The following is a 23,267-nucleotide window of genomic DNA, read 5'->3' as shown; positions in this document are numbered from 1 at the left end:
ACGCAAATTGGAAGAGAAGCTCGGCCTAAAATCTCTTCGGAAGTTATCGCGCCTTACATTTATTTTTCTTTTTTGTGGGAAGTGGATTAAAACCCAAATGACTGCATAGGAGCAAGGCGCTTCAAAAATCGCATTTTACTCTAAAACAGGATTCCCAAGAGTAGTGGTTAGTTTCGGATGGAACTCATGTTCGCATAATCCGAACTGCGGCTTGCCACGCCCAACTTCGGTAAGTCGTTCCATAAGGTCAATGTAATCCTTCGTTGAAATGTTGTTCTTTCTATAAATGTGTACAAAATTTCTGATTATAAAGTTTGTTTAAATTAATTTAAAAAAGGCTTAATTACCCGCTTTCCATTTATTTTTTTTTACACGCTTTTATTAGCTTGGCCTGTATGTAACGGAATCTTTGAGCTTAATTTTCACCGGTTTCTAGAAGTCTGATTAATTTGAAACTTTGCATACGTATCAAGGAACGATGACAATGCATTAATGTGATGGTGTGGTGACATAAGGTCAACGGCCATAAGGTCAATTGGCCTTATTACCACTTTGAATGGCCATAAGTTTGATTGAAACTTTACACACATATCAAGGCTCGATGACAATGCATTAATGTGATGGTGTGGTGACATAAGGTCAACGGCCATAAGGTCAATTGGCCTTATTACCACTTTGAATGGCCATAAGTTTGATTGAAACTTTGCACACATATCAAGGCTCGATGACAATGTGATGTTGTGGTGACATAAGGTCAACGGCCATAAGGTCAGTTGGCCTTATTACCACTTTGAATGGCCATAAGTTTGATTGAAACTTTGCACACGTATCAAGGCTCGTGAACAATGCAATAATGTGATGGTGGGGTGACATAAGATTAACGGACATAAGGTCAATTGAACTTATGACCACCCCAAATGGCCATAGATTTGAAACCTTGCACATAATGCGAAAAACGCATTCCTCTATTAATGATAGAAGTGGATGCATGGCACATCTACGAAAGAGCATACTGGAGCCCTTTTTAACACGCTTTTATTAGCTTGGCCTGTATCTATCCATGTATCCATGTATGTATGTAACGGAATCTGGAGTGGAGCCGAGAGCCCCGGTAATGCAGAGCTCCGAACTCCGTTGCACCTTTTGAAGCATTATAAGATACGTACTTTTAGCTAGTGCAGGCCACCAGACCAAGGCATCATAAAGAAGAATCGGGCGCACAATGGCTGTGTAAATCCAGTCGGTCACCTTAGGGGAGAATCCCCAGGAGGTGCCAATTGCCCTCTTGCAGGTAAAAAGCTCTGCTGCTACCTTCTTGTATCGCTCCACTATATGGTCACTCCATAATACCTTCCTATCCAGAATGACTCCCAAATACTTGACTTGATCGCTAAACGCTAAGAACGTACCCCCAATTCTTGGCAGTGTAAGATTTGGTACTTTTTACCTCCTCGTGAAGAGGACAAGCTCGGTTTTATCCGGGTTGACTTCCATACCTCTGGCGGGTTGTACTCCTGGAGCAGCTCCAGGATGTCAGCTGGGTCCGTTGGCGTCACTGGAACCCAGGCTCTAGCCCTTGGTCGTGAGGGGATATCACGCGCCTCCACTACTTTGAGGCGCGGGCCCGGTTATACCACCCCTATCAGCGTGACGGCGGCCCTATAGAGGTTTACCGACCTGGCGTCGTCACAGCCAATTAGCTTGGCATTGCCCTGGAACTACCCTGCATCGGTGTAAGATGGCGGTGGACCAGTGTTGTCTTTCCTAACCTTAACGGCCAACGTAGCGAGCGCGGCCTCGATCCACTTCCACTGTTGTTTCGGGATCCTGCCATCTTCGCTGCTCTCGTCTATAATGCCAATGATCTGCCGACCCTTGGCAATTTCGGCGAAATACCGCGTCCAGCCTCCCTGCGTCTTGGCTCTTTTCGGTGCCGTGGGGTTGGATTCATCCATGGACCGCTGGCGTTTCGAGGTTTCAACACTCTCGACTAAAAATTTTAAAATTACTTGAACTAAAAAACTAAAAATAAATAATAGTTTAAAAAAACTAAAAAACGCGCTTTTATAGCTAACCGAACTAAAAAGTAGAAAATAATTTTCAATTAAAAAGAGTTTATATAACAGTAGTAGAAGGTCAAACAATCATTTATAGTTAATACCAAGAGCTCTACCGTTGCTTATGATATACTTTTCAACTTAAAATAAAGAATATTGTGGTTGTAGTTGTTGTTGTATTAGAAGTGAGAATATTGTGGTAGAATATAAATACATCTTTTAGCACAAATTTGTACAAATAAGTGTTCTTTCTTAAAATAACCAATTTCCTTTAACTATTTTGATGCATTCCCTTTAATTTAACAAGTGAAAAAACTCCTATGAAATGGCAGAGAAATCTCCCTCTCCCTCACATTCATAATACCTACTTTTCTCCCATAACCGGTTTCCGCTTTTTCAGAATAGGAGGAAAGGGAGAAGTGAAAAAACTCACAAGGAATTTTTATTTAGAATACGAGGAATGGGAGAAGGGAGAAAACTCGCACGGAATTTTCGTTTAGAATTGGGCTGATAGTTTTTTTTTTTTTGTTTTTTTTTTTTTGCACAGAACACATTTCTGCGTGGGCGTGAAAATAACCTTGGATAGGCCTAGCACCTTTCTGCGTTAGTGTGGGGGTGTACAACAAATCTGGCGAAAACAACAATCACATGAAAATGTAAACCGATTTTTGGTTATATCTTTTGACAGAAATTAAATCGCTTTTGGATTCTAAAAACGGATATCGAAACGGGTCTTTTGATACCACCTTTGATATTTTTTGATAAAAAATTAGGTGGTGCACTGTCATGTAGAACTTTACCTTTTTTCAAAACAACAACAACATTTTCTGAGACAACTGCTAGTAATCAGTTGTCAGATTTTGACAACTGATTACAACTACACCAATACAAGGTTGTAAACAGTAATGCCGCAAAATTTTGTTAGACTAGGCAACTTCAACCGACATTTCTTTTGACAGGTTGAGTTGTAATCTGTAATATTAAATTGCAAAATTCCAACTGAAAGAGAGTTGAGTTGTAAACCATAATAGGGGCATATGTTCCATATGAAAGTATGAATAAATGAAGCAGTAGGCAATTGGGAAATAGTTGAACAAAAACAAGACTTGGCTTTGGTTGAATGTGACAAAGTTCGATCATCGCAGGAGTGCGCGTTTGAATGCCCATCCCGGCAGAAAAGGCTTAGAAGAGATTTACAGGGTGTAATCAAAACACCTGGCGAGTTGTTCCGCCTGATGCCGGCGATGTTTCAATTGTTTCCCAAACTTTTAATAAAATTTTGTTATACTAAAATCGTGTGGCGCTGCGATGACGTCAATAATATTTTTGAAGTCAAATGAATTTTTTTTTTTTCAAGTAAAACGAAACTTTTTTCATATCAAATACAACAGTTCAATTCAAATCAAACGAATTTACTTTTTCACTGACTACGGATATTAATGCTTTTAAAAATCGACTCAAGATTAAGAGAGGAATAGTGTCTTGATACTATTGCACTTTACCTTAAAAGCACAATAGTTTTTGGATGTAAAAGAAAGGTTCCAAACCAGCAGAACTCATATGCCAAAAAGTCGTTTCATTTGATATTAAAAAAGTTTAATTTGATTTAAAAAAAATTTTAGTTTGAACTGAGAATGCTATATTTGTATTGCAATTTCTTTAAAAAATCTGAAAGTTCTAAAGACTTCGTCTATTTAGAAAGCAGAGCTATAACGCAGTAACGTTTGATCCCAGAAAAAAAAGTTTCATAAAAGATATGTAGAGAATATCATGTTCTATAACTTAGTAGTAGCAGAAAATCACGAAAAAGATTTGAAATCCAGATGGTTAAGTAAAACTGAGTTTTGTGACCTTTGACCTTGATTATCTAAAAATTGGTCTACGGCCAATCTAGTGGATATATCTACCTATATAATACACACTAATTTTACACTGTGCGACACATTTTGTTAATCAAAAAATAATTAACGTCCGACAACACTGGGATCTTATCTGTTATGATGGTATGATTACATAATGATTACATATGATTATATAATATTTTTTTTTAATTTTTCTTTTGAATCGGAATAGCATTATCGGCATGTTCATTTGGGATTTCCCTTCACCCTTTCATTCAGAACAGTTTTCACCCGCTGTGCCAAGCGTTATACCCTCTCAAACCCAGTCTCAGTCGGACGCTGGCCCATTTCCCAGAAAAAAGTGTTGTATATACTAACCTAGGCTACCTATAAACCAAATTTCAGGCAAATCGAACCTTGGATAAAATTTGTTCGAATAGATCGGTCCATGGTCTTCTTCCCAGAAAGAAAGACTCCGGGTTGCTGTAAAATCTATCCTGGAAACAAACATACATTCTTCTTTATATGCTATATAGAAGAAGAAAATTAAATCTCCATAGTGGATAAATATTGGGCGCTTTCAGCGAGCATAATTTTTGTTCATACGTTGCTTCCGTCAATTCATTGATAAAAGTTTGTTCTCTTTTCTCTTTCTTTTTTCACATTTCACTAAAATATTGAGCGGGAAAATTGTATTCATAACCATCACTTTAAAACGTCAAATAACTGTCAGATAGCCGAATAGGCACATTGAGCTAATGTACCGAAAAAAATGTATGTTGAGTAATTTGACGTTGAATTCCAATCGTTGAGTGGATCAAAAATACTCAACGGTACGTTCAGAAAGGTGTCACTCAACGATTGTACAGTCGTGTTCGCTGAAAACACCCTTTAGGATATACATACATACAAACATACCAAAAAAATGGAACTTTTGTTTACGAACTTAGACGAAGTGATTGAAATTTTTTACGAAAGTGTATTTGTCAAGAGATGTATGCATCCTTAACAATTTATGTTGTTTAACTGGGCAACGCGCATAAATATGTACATATGTCAATCTGATAAGAAATGAAAATACACACATGTATACAAATAAATGAACTCCTGAAGTTAAATAACACTAGCGAATGCTGACTTTTTCACAATTTTTTGGAGAACAGTTTTATTTTTGTTTAAACAATTTTCCTCATATTAGAAAGAAATCAAGTATTTATTTCAACGTTTTGGTGTAAAGAAAGAAGCAATATTCCAATCGATCCATCCCTTTTGGATTTTTAGCTGTTTATGATTTTTTACTTACTACATTTTGGGAATTTGCCACGCCCCTATTATACATACCTTCTAATAATATTGAAAATGTACATATTACGTAGCTAAGCTTTCAAATGCAAAAAACCGTTTTAAAATCGGAGCGTTCGGCGTGTCGTAGTGGCGTTTCAACGGTATTTAGCGACTTTGCTTTATAAGATTTAAAGATATTAGGGGGACTCATGTAACCGTATAAATGCCTTATAAAGTGTGTAAACGTATAAATTTATCTAGTTTACGCACGAGCTGTCAAATTTTGTATGAAAAATCATTTACACAATTTGTATAAATTTACGCGCACATTTCATTGTGTAAACGCGGTAAACTCAAAGGAATGCAACCTTGCAGACATTACAGACGGCATTTTCATCAAAAATCTCCAACATCAGCAAGTAAAGGCGTTTTAGTTTTGATTTTTCACTTAGTCTTGGCATTTTTTAATTTGTATAACAATCAAAAAATGTTGTTCGGCAATAATACAGCTAATAAACAATCAAGTTTATCAAGAGTATTACTAGGTGCGTTCATATAACAGCGTGTGTAAATGGATATAATTTTACACCTTATAAGTTTATATGCTATCATGAGTCCCCCTATTATTGATTTCATTCATACCACATATAATAAAAAATTACCAAACAGTTTTTCATTTTATACTAAAGTTGTTAACCAATCAATTACCCTTCATTCGTTCAACACGTTTTTTTTTGTTCCTTAATTTACTTACATATGTACATACGTTATTCGCCGTTATGTTTTCATGTATGTTCTTGTACATATATATCAAACCAATTAAACGTGCTTCTGTACAGCTTCGCAAATTGCATTTTTTCCACTATGCCGTATATTAAAAGCAAATTTTTTATTAACACGAAATTCAACATTGGTTCTCAGTTGCAAATTGTCTTCTTGTTTTCTTTCTCTTTCTATTTTTTTCTCCTCTAAAACTGCATTACAGGTGGTTATGTGGTTGCGCCTGGTGGTCAGTGCTCTTTTGCTAGAGTAAAAGAAACGTACAAAATTTGGATATTGGAAACAAAAACAAAAAACAAAATTGCAAGAAAGGATGCAACGTACGCGATCCAAATCCCAGAATATCAAACCTTCGTCCACATAATACGTCTCTATTCATGCGCTTAATAACTTTAATCAATAGAATTGATGTTCTCCTCCTCTGCATCCGCTGTTTAACCAAACCGAAATCGTGAACTCATCGCCGTAGGTGTGTTTTCTCAAATTTCTATTAAACGTGCTTTTTGCGAAAGTTTTATTTTTAAACGGTTTTATTTAGGTTGACTTGGCCGGCACGAATTTTGTAATTGAAATTTAAGTAACTTCCCGATAAGCTACAATCTTGAAACTTGGATATAGTTCAGAACCCGATGACAATGCAATAATAAGAAAAAAACTCCGATAGGTGGCGCGTGGATCGAAATATTTCAAAAATCGTATTTTTTAATGTGTTGCCAATAGATTTAATGGCCAAGCAATGTGCGGCCTTTTCTGCTCTACGGCTGAGAGAGTTATGCGGCTGGAGAGACAATGTGGATGGCCATGCAGCCATCCTTAAGAATCTGGATTTGCCTTCGTCGGACTATTGCGCCCCGACTGTATTTTTCGATATGAAGTTAGAGGTTGTTATCCCGGATAGGGATTATTGGTTGAAGGAGTCGCCGGACCTGAGCGATAGGCTGCAGAGATATATAGCGACGGCTCCAAACTGGATAAAAAGGTGGGCAGCGGGGTCTTTGCACCTCAACTAGGGTGGAGTCTATCCTTTAGCCTACCCGATCATTGCAGTGTCTTTCAGGCGGAGGTGGCTGCTATAAATGAGGCTGTTGATCACCTGAGAAATGCTGTTCGTGGCTATAATCCAATTTGTATTTACTCTGAAGCCAGCCTGCACTAAAAGCGCTTGGATCGGTCACATGTAAATCCAGGACAGTAGAGAATTGCCGCAAATCTCTTAACGAAATCGCTGAGCAAACTTCCTTAAAGTCTGGTATGGATGCCTGGACGCTCCGATATACCGGGCAATGAGATGGCTGACGAACTTGCAAGAGGGGCACATCCGTTCTGCTTTCGTCGTCCTGGAAGGGATTGATCATGCCGCTCGCTACCTGGAAGCTCACTTTGGAAAGGATTTTCCTTAGGGAAGCGGGTGTGAGATGGGCAATCTCGAATCCTGCTACCATACTAAGCTCGTGTCGCCTGAATGGGACGCGAGACGCGCAAGAAGTATCCTTCTTCTTGGAAGGGGGATATATCTCTGGTGGTTGGACCTATAACCGGTCCCATAGCAATCGGGGAGCATGCTAGATGAGATAGAAAGAATCAAGCATATTCTGTGCAATTGTCCTGCGCTTTGGCGCAAGAGGAAGACATCTCTGGGATCTCCCTTCTTTAACGGTCTGGCTAAGTTGGGACCTAAGAAATTCCTGACATTTGCTGAATCGATCTGTTGGTTTGAGTAGGGGAGAGATCCACGTGGTATAACAATGGGACCTTTTTGGGCCTAAGTGCACTGGTGCTCACACTGGTGGCCACTCTAACCTAATCTAACCTTGTAACTTTTATACCTATCCAACTCACGCACTTCGGTGAACCCTTTGTCCATCCGTGTAGAGGGGTTGTAACAACCCGCCCCTAAATTTGAAACATGTCGAAAAGGTTTCGGAAAAGATTTTAATAATTTTTTTGATCCTTCGAAATACAGCCGAAATTGCTTTTTTATTATTACTTGAGTGTTTGAATCCGATTTATGATTTTGATACGTCATTATTTTGATCTTGGAAATTTGCTTTAGTGTCCTTTCAAGCTATGCTTAATCACACTAGTAAGCGTTCTTCAACATAAAATTGTTGGGATAAATCTTGATGCCGTGGTGTGGTGGAAGCGCGCTCTGCCTACCATACCGGGGGTCCTGGGTCCTGGGTTCAAGTCAAGGGCATGAAAAATTTTCAAAAAGTTTTCTCAATTAGGACAACTTTTTTGACGTCGCTTATCAGCGGCACCACTTTGTTGTTAAGTTGGTGCACCGTCGCAGCCAATGCATACCAATTTGGTATCCCCACTTTTCACATTTTTTTGGTTTTTTTCAAAAAGTGTAAATTAAAAATAGTTTTTGTTTTTATTTATTAATTAAAATAACTAAAAAATTTGGCAAAGCATGACGGTGAGAAAAACCGGCGAAGAACGAGTTGAACGGTGAACTTCATCGTCTTCTTAGTTTCCACATAATTACGTTTACATAGCAACATTTTTGACCTCCGCTTTTTTGGCGCCGCTTTCGAGGAAAGCAAGCCTTTAGGGAAATGGATTAAAAACAACTTTTTTTTTAAATGGGGACCAACCCGGTCTAATGTACTCAAAACAATTCTGCGCGTACAATTCACAGCGAACATAAACACAAACTCACTTTTGTGTCACATTTTTTAAAATTTCACTCTCAACAATTTTTCATAACGTGCATAAAGTATAACTTCAAATATGTAATAGCTTATTAAAAATAGAAAATGCAAAAAAACTGATCACAAGCTACAAACAATCAACACAACAGTAAATAATAACTAAAAAAATATGAATAAATTCGCGAAAACAAAAATTTATAGATTATGGATATGGCCGAAAACCAAAAACTAATTAATTGGCTATGGTAAGGTTATGAACAAGGCGGTATGCTATGATATCAATAACAAATACATACATTGATTTCCACAAGGTTGGTTGGATCAGCTGTTTTATACCGATATGGATCGGTCAAAACGAGGGAACTTTGAAGCTATGTTTAAAGTTTGATCGCACAACCTAAGGCATTTGCATGCGTCAAATCTTAATTGCAAACAACCAAAGATTTTTTTTAATCGCAATTACATTATTTATTATTTATTTGTAATTAGCACAAAAAGAAATATTGCCATTTGGACTGCTTATCTATATCTATCCTAGCGTAAATTCGGTTTGACGTGTTAATTCTATAAAATGTTTAACATATAGATCATTCATATTTGTATATAAAGTCGGATAGAAGCTGTTAAAAATTGGATGTATCCCACCTGATAGCACAGCACAAAGTTTTTCATTCACAACGGCCGGTGCACCAGCATCTCCCCAACACGTATCATCACCTTCCTGAACTGGACCGACACAAATTACTGTGCTTAGTAAACTCTGCCCTGCCCGAGCATAACGACGCGCACATTCGTTGATTGGGAATACTTGAAATACAGCTGATTGAAGTAAAGGCCAAGGTTGCATAACGCTTGTATATTTCGAACCCCATCCACTAACTCGCAATCTTACTCCCGGGTTTAATGTTGTATGGCAAAGTGATATTGGTTTTATTTTTGTACTCTTGCTGAAGGGGTAACACACTATAATCACAGCTAAATCAATTCCTCGCATTCCAAAATCACTTGGACGGATTATCTTCTTCGCAACGCGAAATGCCATTACACGCCGTATATCAGATTTTCCAGCTGAAACAGTAATGTCAGACGCTGCAAAATCTTCCAAGCAAGCTAAAGATGTAAGCACCTTGCTCATAGTGATTAAAGCGCCAGCGCAACGATAATGCCTGGTATAATTTATTGACACCATATATGGGCTAAAATCGATTTCCCAATCACTGCCACCTTTAACGCGATATTGCGAATTAGCATTAATCAAAAGACAGTTAACGAAGACAAACAGAATCGCGAAAGAATTGAGTAAATTCATTTTGGTTTCAAGATTTTCCGTCGATTTTTAAGTTTAAAGTGAAGGAAGTTGAAATTTGTGGGCGCTATTTATACAAAATTTTGTTGTGTAAATAAAAATTTAAGTACATTCGATTATTGAATACAAAAACAAACACATTAACACAGCAATATAGCGACACTCTGATGTTTGTGAGTGTACCCAGCCTGTGATAGCAATATAGAAGTAGGAAATATCTGGTAATTGGCGGCCGCCGTGGTGTGGTGGTAGGACGCTCCGCCTATCGTTCTTTTGCAAAAAAATTAACCAGTAGAAGTTTGGCTTGAAAAAAATAAAAGGGAAAAAACGTGTTTATTAATATTTTTGCATTATAAATGGTAAAAACTTCGTTGTGGAAGCTTCTTATAAAGCCCTATAAAATTGAACTTGTATAGGGTATGGAGCACTAAGAAAATATTTAACAGAAAATGTCGGCACTTCACTTTTAGAAATAAAAACGCGCCAGAACTATTGTTTTAATTGTAAATAAATTTTAATTAAAATTATTGTATATATGTATTAAGAATGTCGCTTTTATTTATTTGAGAGGCGTATATAGTGTGCCGGATAGCGAACAACTAACTTAAAGCTGTCCACCACACTCCGTTGGGCCCCTTACTTCTTAACTTAAAAAAAGGATGAGGAAGTTAAGGGTTTTGTGTAAATGGCCTAGCATCATTGCATTGCAAATTTGTGTGGCATATTTTTTACAATACACAAACAAAATACACGGCTATGCATTTTCTACGTCATGGCAAATACACAAAATCAAAAACCGTAGTTTATTTTTTTCCATATTGAATAGGAAATCAACAAATTTCAAAACAAAACAAAATATGCAATGAAAAAATTGAAAACGAAAAAAGTTGTTCACGATCCATAGCTTTCATTTGCTATAGCAACGTTTCCAACATCAAATACCAAAGAGGATAAATATAATATAATATATTTATCATCTTTGCAAATACACAAAATTCTGAGCTCTCTTGATATGTTTTGTTGTATTTTTTTGAATATGTAACGTTAAGTTACTTTAATTGGTACAGGGCACATGTAAAAATCTGTATACAATGCAAATAAATAAACGCCAGTCTTTGGGTGGTGTAGGTCGTCCTTAACCATATCTCCTCTGCCATTTTGTAGTCGGAAATAAGTTTTCGCCATTCGGTTCTCGCAAGGATGCTAATGGGGCTCCTGGAAGGAAGTACGTTGGAGTGAGGGCTAATAAATCGCTTGGGTCTTTTGACATAGGAGAGAGAGGGCCAAAATTAAGCACCAATTCTATTCGAAAAAGGAGAGCTGTGAATTCTTCGAACGTAAACCTTTGACTTCCTGCTATTTGGTGAAATGTGTCTTGCAGATTTTTACCGCGGATTCCTATGTATAGGTCGCCTATGTGTGAGGCATAAGGGGGTATAAACTGCCAAGACAAACCTGGTACCGCAAATCTTTCAGCGACATCTACAGCTGCTTCTTTTGTGAATATTGCGACCCCTTTATGAATAGCTCGTTAAGCACCAATGAATGTCTTTCCATTATCATACATTACTTTGTTGGGTAATCCGTGTCGTCCAACGAACCAAGAGAAGGCTGCTCTGAAGACCTCAGTTTTTTAACTTGTACAAGATTCGAGATGAACCGTTTTAGTAGACAAATTTACAAATACGCAAACGTATGCTTTTGAGTAGGAAGCTCATCGCAAGGGGGACGAATTCGCCATAAATGGGCCAGCGATGTCAACGCCGGTTACGTAAAAGGACACCGAGTAAGTGACACGGTAAAATAAAGTTTCACGTAAGCATTAACTGATAATGCAGTTCATGCGAATGCGTTGGTTAGCGATCAATAATTTAATATTGTGAGATGTAAGCACAAATAGAATCCAAGGCCACTGCAAGTCAGCCTGCTTTAGTCAGGAGGGGGTTGGGATCCCCATTACACAGTAAGCAAAACATTCATTAACGACGTCAGCGGGTGCCGTAATTGCTGCACAAATATCTCCAGATGAAACACATGTTGGAAAATTACACAGCCATTGGGGCAATGAACAATAAAGACGATCTACATATCTTGCTGAAATTATTTTAAAGTGCCAATGAAGGCAAATTATTACATATATACCTAGTATAAGTTAGTGATCATTTTCATCAATATTAAGATAGTAGAATCTTTATACGAATATAGATAAGAAACATTGAAATCTGTACAGTGAAGGCAAATTATCTTGAAGTCGATATAGTCTGTGGTGTAATGCGAGGGAGAAGGAGTGAGTAGAAAATTTTGTTCAGCCACATGGGCTCAAATGGCGCGCTCATTTATGAGCCCCAAACCAAGATGTCTTAGGTGCCAGGTTCAGATTGGTTTAGAAGTTATGACCCAAGATTGCGAATGTTCCGCTGCTTTCTCTACTCCATACGCCTAACATTTACCGAGATGAGAAAATAACCTGTCTCACATTAAAATGTATTTTCGTGAGCGCATAAATAAAAGTGTAAGATAAGGTGAAGTTAATAAAACTGAATTGTTAAGAAGGAGTAGTGTGTGTGATGAGTGACTTTCGGGGCTTTCAGTGAACAGATTGGGGTGAGGGTTATCACAGGGGCTAATCTTAAAAGCCATGGTTAGCAAAGGTGTGGAGGGATGGAATGGTCGGCCTCTCGCGATTGAGACAAACGAAGAGGGCGATGATCAGTTGCTATTGACAGTGAGGCAACAAGGATGCGGGACGGATAAATACATGTCTCGTGGAGCAGGGTACGATTAAATTTTCTGATTGTATGTGTGCGACCCGTGAATAACACAGACCCTACCAAACACCGACGACCTAGCTTATGCAGTAGGCAATGCGTTTAACACGGCCTGGTGTGGAGATGAGCCAGGTAACAAACCATATACCGCCGTAAACATATCTCTAAATTCTGGACAGCCTTCATAACTACCATGGAATATTTCGGTATCGCGGTTGAGGTGATTTAGTAGGGGGTCTCAACATGGCGTTGATAATTTGCGGAATGCAACTGTCCTTACTTTCAGGGCATGTTTGATATCTCTGCTCTATCGAAGCTGTAGACACCTTGTGGAATGGGGAAAGGGATATGTTTTATAGGAATCTACTAGAGCTGATGGGTTTATACCTCAAGGAGTAATTGTGTTTGATCACCTTCCAGGTTTCCTAACCATTTAGAGTAAAAATTCATTGACCCAATTCGACACTACACCATTCTATTACCTTCGAAAATTAAAGTGTAAAGAGTTGGGTCGGGTGCACCAGCGGGGAGAGATTCATTTTTATTTTCCAATCCCATTTTTTGGTTTTAGGTAAGTGAAAAAAATTACGATTGGTATTTGTGAAGAAAATTAAAGTTACTCTGCAGAAAATTATACTCACCTCACTCACTCACTTAGAAACTTAGAAACTACTTACCTGCGAAGGAAATTACCCTCACATGTGAAAATTTCACAAACCTTAATTTATTAAAAAGCAAAAACAACAATTATGACTTTAAAAATCCCTGTGAAAAGAGTTGCAAAAGCAAATATAAAGATGGACGTGTTTATACCCATAGTAGATCGTGCAAAATTTTTACAAAGTGCTGTACAAAATCAAATCCAAACAATCATATTTTGTGACCTCGAGCAGTAGACCTGCATAGCTGGTACACCTAAAACAAAAAAAAAAAAAAAATAACGACACCAAGGATATCATGCATGTTAAGTATGTAAATTAAAAGTGTAATATAGGTTATTGAGTAATAAAATGTAATTTATTGCAATAACCTTTAATGTTATTTTTTAAGGTGCACTGCTATTTCAAGGAAGATATTGAAGTTCTGCTGATATAATTGATTTAGTAATTATTTTTATTGGGCCAAGTAAGAATTTTAATAATATTTTTATTGGAGCTTTTCGGCCGGCGTTTTTTCCTTCTTAATAAAACAACGTTTTATTTAAATATCCTACGCGTTTCGACGCAATTTTTGCGTCTTCATCAGGGATTTTTTAATTATCTGTTTATTACAAAAACGAAGAACAACTACATTAATACTTGCTATTTTGAACATTTTTTTAGAATTTAACAAATTTGACTTACAATTTTTTGTACATTAACACTAATAATTTTTTTGTTAAATAACATTTAAAGTATAGAACATACACATCTATAAATATATCATTTACACACTGTACACCTTTTGCTTTCACCAGTCAAAAATCTACTGTAATTGCGCTAGCATAGGCGCAGTTTATGCAGTCCACATCGTCTCTATAATTTACTGTTCTCGCAATGTTTTGTTGTATGCGCAATCCTTCTATCGTCATTCTTCTTCTAATTTTGTTCTCCACATCCAGTATCTTTACGTTGTCAAAATCAGCTGTGTGGTTTTGATCAGTTAAGTGTTGCGCCAACGCTGTGTTATTCTTTTTGTTTTTGGCATCTAGTTTGTGTTCGTTTAACCTCGTTCTTAGCTCCCTTTTCGTTGTACCGATGTAAACTTTATCACAGTTTTCGCCTTCTTTGCCCATGCATGGGATTTCATAAATCACGTTGTGTAGTTGTTCCTTTTTGATTTTGTCTTTGGTTTTTGTGTAAATGCTTTGAATTGTGTGATTTGGTTTGTATGCATAGCTTATGTTGTTGGTTTTGATAATTTTGTGCAAGGTGTTGTTGTCTGTTAGTCTTGGTATATATGTGACTACTGTGTATATTCTTCTGTTGCTATCATATGTTGTTGTTGTTGCGGTATTACTCTTTTTATGTTTTGTGTTATTTTCGGCCGCGGACATTAGAGCATCTATTATTTTATTAGGGTATCCATTTTTTGTAAGTATTGTTTTAGTGATTTTCTTATTTTCTTTTATGAACTCCTGGTCGCTCAAGGAGTTAACTTATCTATGGTGTTCTTTTTTTGATTCCAAGGGTGGTAAGATTGGTAATCGATCATTCTTGATGAAGCTACAGCTTTTTTATACCAATTCGTTTTTATTTTATTGTCTATGTTGTGAATTTCCATGGCTAGGAATGTAAGTTTATTAAATTTTTCCATTTCCAAAGTAAATTTTAATTTATGTTGTCCATTAAATGTTCTTAAAATTTCATCTACGTCCTTAACCTTAACAATGGCGAAAATATCATCTACATACTTCGTTATGTATTTGATGCTTATGTCGTTGGATTTTAGCTCTATGTTGCTATCATCAATAATCTTGTTATCACCAACAATAGCCGACATAGTCCTAGACAAGATTATTGACGATAGCATCATAGAGCTAAAATCCAACGACATAAGCATCAAATACATAACGAAGTATGTAGATGATATTTTCGCCATTGTTAAGGTTAAGGACGTAGATGAAATTTTAAGAATATTTAATGGACAACATAATAAATTAAAATTTACTTTGGAAACGGAAAAATGTAATAAACTTACATTTCTAGACATGGAAATCCACAACATAGACAATAAAATAAAAAAGAATTGGTATAAAAAAGCTGTAGCTTCATCAAGAATGATCAATTACCAATCTAACCACCCTTGGAATCAAAAAAAGAACACCATTATTAACTTTATAGATAAAGTTAACTCCTTGAGCGACCAGGAGTTCATAAAAGAAAATAAGAAGATTCACTAAAACAATACTTACAAAAAATGGATACCCTAATAAAATAATAGATGCTCTAATGTCCACGGCCGAAAATAACACAAAACATAAAAAGAGTAATACCGCAACAACAACAACATATGATAGCAACAGAAGAATATACACAGTAGTCACATATATACCAAGACTAACCGACAACAACACCTTGCACAAAATTATCAAAACCAACAACATAAGCTATGCATACAAACCAAATCACACAATTCAAAGCATTTACACAAAAACCAAAGACAAAATCAAAAAGGAACAACTACACAACGTGATTTATGAAATCCCATGCATGGGCAAAGAAGGCGAAAACTGTGATAAAGTTTACATCGGTACAACGAAAAGGGAGCTAAGAACGAGGTTAAACGAACACAAACTAGATGCCAAAAACAAAAAGAATAACACAGCGTTGGCGTAACACTTAACTGATCAAAACCACACAGCTGATTTTGACAACGTAAAGATACTGAATGTAGAGAACAAAATTAGACATTATTACAACAAAACATTGCGAGAACAGTAAATTATAGAGACGATGTTGACTGCATAAACTGCGCCTATGCTAGCGCAATTACAGTAGATTTTTGACTGGTGAAAGCAAAGGGTGTACAGTGTGTCAATGATGTATTTATAGATGTGTATGTTCTATACTTTAAATGTTATTTAACAAAAAAATTATTAGTGTTAATGTACAAAAAATTGTAGGTAAAATTTGTTAAATTCTAAAAAAATGTTCAAAATAGCAAGTATTAATGTAGTTGTTCTTCGTTTTTGTAATAAACAGATAATTTAAAAAATATCTGATGAAGACGCAAAAATTGCGTCGAAACGCGTAGGATATTTAAATAAAACGTTGTTTTATTAAGAAGGAAAAAACCCTGGCCGAAAAGCTCCAATAAAAATATAATTGATTTAGTATTTAGCAGTGAATTGTCTATTCTTTTTTCCATCACTGTAAGTATTTGCACAATTGAGTTGGTATATTAATTTGAAAACGATTATGTGACTTTTTTTTTAGGAACAAATAGAGAAAACTACAAAGGGTTTACTTAATGAGTTCTATCTGTTTTCAAACTGTCAATTAGTTCTATTGTATTCTCCTGTCACAAAACCATAGTTAGGGGCAGTGCACTAAATTTTGAGCAACAACACTGCTCGAAGCTAAATGGGTTGACATAATCAAGATCTTGTATTAAGTGTTAATGGGACGCTAATTTGCTACCGATTTAAACATCTTTTCATCTTTAACATATTCGTTAAATTTAATGAGCTTAAGACGGTGTCTGTAGGTATATACAATTTGAGAAAAAAAAAAAAAATGGGTGCGTGTACATATGTACGTGCGTGAGAAGTTATACTTCTTTGTCATCATTCAAAAATAGCTCTTAATTGCACGCTAATAATTAATTTCAATAAAACAATAAGGGGACAAAAAAAAAGTTTCAATAAAGTTCAGTTTAAATTTAAAAAATTAAAAAAATAAATAACTGCTTTCTTACATTAAGTGTAGCATACATTCGCGAATTAATCAAATGTTATTATTTTTAAGTTATGCTCATCATAAATAGTGATAGAACTATACGAGTACTGAGTGAGCAATATCCATACATTTACAAAAAATACTCGAGTATTTCGTGCTCGATGCTATTTTCCAAGTACTGAGTACAGTATCGATACTTTTCGCCGATACTTTACCAAGTGCCGATGGTCTACATGTTTAATATCAACAAAGTACAGTCAAAAGTACGATATATACATACATATATGGTACTCGCACATAACAACACTACCAGGAGCGACAGACTTATTGTAACGAAGCTTTTTCCGTCCCGGCGCTTCTTCAATAAGTGCTAGGGGTATACTCGCCGTGTCCAAAGTTCGCTTACAATAGATTTGTAAATTTGGGACACCGTACAAATCGTTTTCATATAAATTCACTTTATTCCTCTAATTCTATATATGTATGTACACTATAATTAAAATGAAAATTTTACGTAATCAAAAGAAGAAATATTTGTTGTTTTCGTTTCACTGTATGCTTGCTCTATACTGCGTGGTGGGCTAACGGTACTCGTGTCCCGTTATGACGCCTCGATGGTCGTTGCTTGTGGGTGTGTAAATGTGTTTTGTGACGCCCTGCGTCGGCGTGCGTGTCCCGTTAGGAATGTCCCGTTAGGACGCCCGGCTGGTCGTTGCCTGAGTGCGTGTAAAACGTGTTTCGGTGACGCCTTGCGTTGGCGTGTATGTACGCAACCCTAGTGTTGTTGACGTCGTGTATTTGCGTGACTCTGCTGTGGTCACCGTAGTATGTGTGCGTAGTGCTGTTGTGGCCAGCGTGGTGCTGTGACCAACGTATTGTGCTTGCGTAGCGCTGTTGTGGCCCGCGTCGTATGTTGGCGCTTGCTGTCAGCGTAGTGGGTTGGCGCAATACTGTGGCCAACGTCGTATGTTTGCGTAGTGATGTGGTCCACGTAATATGTTAGCGTGGTGCGGTCGCGGTCGCGGTCAGCGTAGTGGCTGGCGTAATGCTGTGGCCGACGTAGTGTGTGTGCGATTGTGGCCGGGGTAGTGGATTGGCGTAATGCTATGGCCAACGTAGTATGTTTGCGATTGTGACCAGCGTGGTAGTTTGGCTGGCGAATGTCACCTGCTCGCTGGGCGCGTCACTGTGTTGGTGCCGTTGCTCACGAGGTCTCAAGCGGTGTTTGGTGGTATAACCGACACATTCACCACTAGAGGCCACGACTCACTCCTGTGAAGCGACCTGTCCGCATGGTAGAACCGACAACTTCAAGGGACGCTCCACAAGTAGCTCTGGTCACGACCACAGCTCCGTGCTTCGGCACGAGGGTAACTTTGGTACAGTTGACGTAGTAGGTTTGCGTAGCTTTGCTGTGTCAACGCAGTATATTATCGGGGCGCTGTTGTGGTCAGCGTAGTAGATCGGCGCAGTACTGAAGCCAACGTAGTGTATTAGCTATGGTGCTGTTGCGGCCAGCGTAGTAGATTGGCGTAATGGTATGGCCAGCGTATATATTAGCTATGATGCTGTTGCGGCTAGCGTTGTATGTTTGCGTAGTGTTGCTGCAGCCAACGTATATGCTTGCGTAGCGCTGTTTGTGGTGTTGTTACTGTCGGCGCAGGCGGGCGGACGCTGCCTGTTCGCGGGTGCGCGTAACTGTGGTAATGCCGTTGCTGGCGAAGTTTCAAGCGGTGTTTGGTGGTATAACCGACACATTCACGACTTGAGGCCACGACTTACTCCTGTGAAACGACCTGTCCGCATGGTAGAACCGACAACTTCATGGCACGCTCCACAAGTAGCTCTGGTCACGGCCACAGCTCCGTGCTAACTAACTTCTGTCCTGCTGTGTTGCTCCTTTTATTGCTTTGTTTGGTATTGCTGGCTCGAATGGTTGCGTTGCCATGGTTGCTGTTCGATGTTGCGAACGCTCGTTGCGTTGCTGAGATTTGTTAGTTTGTTGTGTTGGCATTAAAGTGTTGTGCTTGCCCGTTGTGTTGCTGAGACTTGTTGGTTGGTCTGCTGCTATAGCCTTTTGTGACTGGCTGTTGTGTCAATGCTGTATTGAACTTCTTGGTTGGTCTGTTGCTATAGCCTTTTGTGACTGGCTGTTGTGTTAGTGCGGTATCGAATATGATGTGGGGTCGTTTTGTGTGGGCCAAATTAATGGTGTTATATTTGGTCCTCACACTCCCCCCCCCCACTTCGGAGAGTGAGCCCCCGGTATTCAGTAGTCGTATGCGCGCCTTGCTTTTCATTATGGTGACCCGGTATTTCTCTGTCACGAATCGTGTTCGGGAGTAGGTTCTGCCTTCGGCGATGCGTCGGATTTTGTCCCGTACCTTCCCTGCTATTTCCGGGAATCGGTCCAGCATTCGTCCATCTGCGTCTTTAGTCTCGATGGTTATTACTTGGAGGTCTTCTGTTGTCGTGTGTGGCTTCGTTTTGGTGTCCGGTATTATGGGGTGGGTGTTGTCCTCGGTGCTTAGGTGTGGAGCTGCGTGAGAGTGGTATGTGATGGTAGTGTTTTATATGGTTTCCTTGGGCTTTCGGCCGTCTCGTAGGAACCGTGCCAGCATTTCTGTGCGCTTCTTGCTCGCCATTTCCTCCGTGAACGGCTGTTTACACAGTCCGGGCATTCCTTCTCCGCTCCCTGTATATCGTAAAACCCTCTCCATACTCTCGGCTACGTAGACGCCACAGTCGTTGTTGTTGAGTTGTTGGGGCACCTCGAGTATTAGTTCCTGCGCTTTAAAACCGTCGTGTCCGTACCGCTGTATGTATTCCCACCGGAGGAAATCTGCCCAAACCTGGGTTGCGTGGGGGACTCTGGCCCTGTGCATTGAGTCTGCTACCCATATATATCGTTCCTGCTAGCATTCCGTATCGGTGACGTGGTGGGTGACTGCTGAGTTTGCCAGACCGAGCAGGTGCCAGTGGTTAGCTGTGTTGTGGGGTGCTAGGACTGCACTCTTGCCAAACAGGTCGACGTTCCGGACCTATCGGCGTATGCGTTGGTAGTCTTCCTCCGTGTTACTCTTCTGGGTCAGCTGCCAGATCACGAACGGGCTGAGAGTCGTATTTTGTTGCTCATGTTGCTCTTCCAGTCCCTTTGCCCAAGCGTCAATGACGGTGTCGGTCAACCATTTCGATTCTCTGAGAGTGTCGAGGTCAGTCGTATAGAGGGGTATGCCGCCTGGTCCTGCCGGGAATATTATTTTAGGCGTGTCTCTCGGCGGTGGGGCTGTGTCCTCATCCGAGGAGAGCTCGATAATTTTCGGCGACTGTGGCTTTTCCGGTGGAGCTGTGTCCTCATTGGAGGGAAACTCGATGGCTGCCGGCAACTGCCCTGCCTTCACTTCTATCCTACCGAGTGTGAATGTGGCGATGCTCCGGTCTTATTGTGGGCCTTGGCCGTGACTGGTTCGGTGTTCGTGGTGTTGTCATTTGTGCCCGTGATGTGTGGTAGTTTAATGATGCGTGCGACGTCAGCGTACCTGTTTGCGCGTGTAGTTCCACGCGTGTTGTTGACGTCGCCGCCTGTAGTGTTTAATGGTGTAATGATGTGTTCGACGTCAGCGTACCTGTTTGCGCGTATAGTTGCACGCGTGTGGCTGGCGTCGGCGCCTGTAACTCCTTCCAGCAATACGGCCCTCGGGCGTTTTGCTTCCTCCTCCTCGTAGCGCTGGCGCATACGCTTGACGCTGTTGGTTAGTCTATCGTTATAGCTCTGCATTGTAGATTATTGGTTTGTGAAAAAAATTCGTAGCAAAAGAAAACGATGTTGTCACCTCAGTGGTTTGCGTTGGAATGACCGGCGCTTGATTGTCCTTGATATCAATTAATAATATAAAAAATTGTTCTCCCTGAATTTGTTTGGTTTCACGCGATGATCTCTGCTGTATGATATGCTTTTAGTTCCGCGATGTTGACAGTTTTTTCCTTTCCTCCGTTGGGTTTTCGTATTTTGAGTATCACTGGGGATACATATCCTAGGATTTGGTAGGGTCCGTCATATTTGGGGGCCAACTTTGCCGCGAAATTTTCCCCGGCCTTGGAGAGATGGTGTTCCTTTGCGAGCACTAGTTCGCCGACTACGGGGGTCCATTTTCTCCGCCGTAGATTGTAATGCCGTGCTTGGTCTGCCGCTGCTCGTTCCATGTTCTGCCTCACTATTCTGAATGCCTCTTGCATTCTGTCGGATTTTTCTTCTGCCGTGGTGGTGGCTGTGCCCGTCCCCAGGTTGCCTCGTCAAACAATGCCCCTGGTAATCGCGGTTCCCGTCCTTGTACAATGAAGGCTGGACTGTACCCTGTGGACGCGGTTACACTGGTGTTGATGGCCAGCTCGATCTCTGGGAGAAAGTCGTCCCATTTGTTGTGTTGTGATTTGGTGAGTTGCGCTATGATCCTCTTTACCGTTCTGTTCGCCCGTTCCGTCGGGTTTTCTTGCGGTGTGTAGGGCGGCGTGAATTGTTGTCGTATCCCCATTTCCTTGAGGTAACGCTGCCACATTGTGCTGGTGAACTGAACGCCGTTGTCCGATATCAGTATCTTGGGAGCACCAAATATTGCTAGGATGCGTTCTCTGAACGCGCGGCGAAGGCCCTCTGCTGTCGCACGGGGGCCAATTCCACCCATTTGCTGAAGCGGTCGAAAAATACTAATAACATCGTGTTCCCGTGTGTGGATCGTGGGAGTGGTCCGACGAAATCGACGCATACCGTGGCGAATGGTTATTGGGCCACCTGTGTGAGCATCTTTCCTGCTGGTTTTTGCTGTGTCTCCTTGTATTTCTGGCGAGACTCGCACTGCCGTACATATCGACTGATGTCCCGAAACATGCCGGGCCAGTAATACGGCTTGGCAATCCGTGCTACCATCCGGCGGATGCCCATGTGTCCAGCGCTTTGGATGTTGTGGTTTTCTTCTAACACTCGTTGTCGCAGTGGTGTTGGTACACAAAATTTCCAAGGGACCGTTTCCTCATCGTGTGACCGGCAGGGAATATGGCGGTACAGTTGCCCATCTTGTATCATGTAGTCAGAAAATTTCTCGGGGTTAGTGCGTACTTCGCCGACGCGCTTGTGCCACCACTTGCATTGTGGCTCTGTTGTCGTTGCTAGGCGTAGGGTCTCCAGTGGCTGCCGTGATAGTGCGTCCGCTACCAGGTTCAGCTTCCCTTTCCTGTACTCGATGTCGAGTGTGTTGTTGAAGCTCCAAGGCCCATCGTGCTATACGGCCTGAAGGGCTTTCGATGGAGTTTAACCACTTTAGAGACATATGGTCCGTGATTACCTTGAATCGGTATCCTTCCAAGTATGGTCTCATCTTGCGTATTCCCCAGACTATCGCGAGGCACTCCTTCTCGGTGGGCGAGTAGTTGGTTTCCGCCTTGTTGAGTTTCCTGCTGGCGTAGGCGATCACGCGTTCTCCGCCTTCCAGGTCCTGTGTCAATACGGCACCCAGCTCGAAATTGCTGGCGTCTGTTTGTAAGGTGAAGGTCTTGGTGAAGTCCGGGCAGGCAAGTATCGGTACTTCCGTGAGCTTTTGCTTTAAGACCTCGAAGGCCTCCTGTTGTTCGGCCCCCCACTTCCAGTGTTTGCCCTTTTTCAGCAGGGTTGTGAGTGGTTGGCTGATCGTGGCGAAGTCGGGTACGAAACGTCGGTACCAGGATGCTATACCGAGATATTGGCGTACCTCTTTCACGTTCGTTGGTGGCTTCAAGTCTTTGATGGCTGTGACTTTCTCGGGTTCGGTGTGAATTCCCTTGTCGCTTACTAGGTGTCCTAGGTATCGGATTTCCTTCTTGAAGAATTCGCATTTCTCCGAATTTATTCTGAGGTTGGCGCGCTGTAGTCGTAGCATTACTTCTCTCAGATTGCGACTGTGCTCCTCCACAGTGGATCCTATGACGATTATGTCATCGAGGTAGGCGAAGGCGTAGGGTTCCATTTCAGGTCCAATAACCTGATCCAGTGCTCTTTGAAACGTTGCGGGTGCAGAGTGTAGGCCGAAAGGCATAACGCGCCACTGGAATAATCCGCGTCCCGGTACTGTGAAAGCTGTGTAGGGCCGGCTCTTGGGCTCCAGTGGTATTTGCCAGTAGCTGTTCTTCAAGTCCAAGCTGCTGATGTACTTCGCTCGTCGTAGT

At 40.3% G+C, this 23,267-nt stretch overlaps 1 protein-coding gene across 6 annotated transcripts in view; it reads left to right on the top strand.

Moving 5' to 3' along the window:
• Efa6 (Exchange factor for Arf 6) overlaps positions 1-23,267 on the top strand; it is a 340,573-nt gene that overhangs the window by 271,831 nt on the left and 45,475 nt on the right. For 2 of the 6 annotated variants that reach the window (XR_010948413.1, XR_010948414.1), the window contains exon 14: positions 6,168-6,431. The exons of 3 other annotated variants lie outside the window; for them this stretch is intronic. The gene's annotated coding sequence lies outside the window, so the exon portion shown is untranslated. Of the gene's footprint in view, positions 1-6,167; positions 6,432-6,500; positions 9,144-23,267 lie in introns of those variants that run through there. One more of the 6 variants, XR_010948412.1, reaches the window with a different exon arrangement.

The sequence above is a fragment of the Eurosta solidaginis genome, chromosome 1, assembly GCF_040869045.1.
Source record: "Eurosta solidaginis isolate ZX-2024a chromosome 1, ASM4086904v1, whole genome shotgun sequence".
Lineage (NCBI taxonomy): Eukaryota > Metazoa > Arthropoda > Insecta > Diptera > Tephritidae > Eurosta > Eurosta solidaginis.
The sequence above is the reverse complement of the archived record's forward strand: the minus strand, read 5'-3'. Positions and strand labels throughout refer to the sequence as shown.